This window comes from Frankliniella occidentalis, unplaced genomic scaffold, assembly GCF_000697945.3.
Source record: "Frankliniella occidentalis isolate FOCC.00 unplaced genomic scaffold, Focc_3.1 Scaffold28, whole genome shotgun sequence".
NCBI classification, from domain to species: Eukaryota; Metazoa; Arthropoda; class Insecta; order Thysanoptera; family Thripidae; genus Frankliniella; species Frankliniella occidentalis.
Genome location: NW_026267158.1, coordinates 2,290,289 through 2,292,202, shown reverse-complemented (window position 1 = coordinate 2,292,202; position 1,914 = coordinate 2,290,289). Strand labels below are relative to the sequence as shown.

The 1,914-nt window shown below is 50.5% G+C and overlaps 1 protein-coding gene across 2 annotated transcripts in view; it reads right to left on the bottom strand.

Moving 5' to 3' along the window:
- Positions 1–1,914, bottom strand: part of LOC113209287 (facilitated trehalose transporter Tret1) — a 19,502-nt gene that overhangs the window by 16,446 nt on the left and 1,142 nt on the right. The window contains exon 1 of one of the 2 annotated variants that reach the window (XM_052265561.1): positions 611–688. The exons of the other annotated variant lie outside the window; for it this stretch is intronic. The gene's annotated coding sequence lies outside the window, so the exon portion shown is untranslated. Of the gene's footprint in view, positions 1–610; positions 689–1,914 lie in introns of those variants that run through there. 2 annotated transcript variants of the gene reach the window in all.

Sequence of the window (1,914 nt, the reverse complement as noted above, 5' to 3'; positions counted from 1 at the left end):
ATGCAAGTCATTTCTGGAATCAGCATAAGAAAACGAAACTTTTGAGTCCTATTACGATGTCGAAATCGAAAAGTGACGAATGACGCCGGCCCCTAACAACCAAGAGGGTGTGTGGGCGGAGGTTTAGCGGAGGGCCGGCGCAGTGCTTGAGCGGCGCGCACGATGTTGGCGATCGGCTGCTGCTTATGCACCGCGCGGCGGCGGCCGCGGCGTTCGTGTTGGGTTTCGCGGTGCGGCGCAACCATACGACGTGCGGTTGGGTTTCCACGTTGGCGCGCGGCGCGGGCGGAGCACCGTCGTCGCCGACCGTCGTGTGGGGCGGCGGGCGCTCGAACAAAGGCGCGGACATGACGCGCGTCGCGGCGCCCACAGAGCACAGAGGCAGATTTAAGGTCCAGATTTAAAATACAGGAGAGAAAATAAGCAAGCACGTTTCCTCCAGCGGTGCGAAATGCCTTGCCCCCATGTGTTTTCTGATACATGCGTGCATGAAATTTACGGCTCTTTGCAGCTCAAAAAGTAAGACGATGATAAAATTTAATCCGATTTGAACATTAGTAGTTGTTTTTTTTTTGTCAAGTTGACTCTCAAACGCGACGACGCAACTTACCAGAAAGATACGGATTGTTCGGTTTAGTGTTCAACATTGAAGTATCGCTCGGTCACTGCTCGGTGATCTTATATACGCGCGATAAGCTACTAGACTTTAATTCGATTATTTGTCATCTAAGGTAATCTAATCAGAACCGATCCCCACCTGCTTGTATTGATAAACCAAAGGCACTTTTTTTGTGTTCGTAACTCCGTGACAACAAGTACATGCCAAACATCCACCGAAAAAAAATATTAAGTTGCCGCGTAATGTTCGGAAAACGACGAGCTAGTGTGACAAACATATTGTGTGCTAGATAATGGCGTTGTAATATGCTACTTTTCTCAGAGCTCCCGTCGCTGCGCAGACTGTTTTTGACGTTCCCCGCGCGCGCCTGTTACCCGAACCCAACCCACTCCATCATCTCTCCTAAACATTATTGTTTGTAGCCGCGCGACGTATTTGAAACGTATGTATATCGCGCTCGGATGCACGCACGCCCGCGGGGACTGCAGATTGGCTGCAGCGCCGTGATTAGCGAATCGGCCCCTGACGAGCCAGGGTCAGGTGTTCTCACAGGCGGGGCAGGGGCGCGGCCGGGGCGGCGCCAGGGCCAACCCTCTCCAACCGCGACGCGACGCGCTTCAACCCATATGCCGTTATCTCTGACGATATTTTTTAGCAGATGATACATTATACACAACTGAAAGTAATAATACTTTACTTAACTATGTATCATTGCTTGTACTCTCATGCGGAGCGCTGAGAGGCACCAGGCATGACGTCATCCAGTAGTCTGTAGGGCGCGGGATGCGGCCCCCGCGCTCCGACCGTGCCCATGCCGCACAGCCCATAGCCCTATACGCAGGCTCCCCTCCCCCTCCCCCTCCCTCCGGCAGACTCGGCTCGTCACTCGGCTCGAAGCGCAGCTCGGAGCTCGGCTTGGACCGTCTCGGCTGAAGAACGCGCGCGGCGCGGTAATTCAAACTCTCTATGAAGCGACAAAACTAAATGAATTCAGAAACATTATTTTCAAACCATTTCTCTATTGAGAAGTATCACTCGCAAACTGTCTCTACGCCCCTCTTCACACTAACTTGGTCTTAGACCCTTCAAAACATTACAAAGTATAGGAGACACAGAACACAACCCAAATCTTTTTGTGTATAAATACGTAATTAAATGTGAATCAAGATTTGTAAATTATCTACGTACTTCTGCAGAATGCGTCCTGTGATCTCCCACTGAAATATTATAGACTGGAATAATTCTTGAATTCGTATCATCTGCTTTCACGATCCGTTCCTGAACGGAACTTTTTT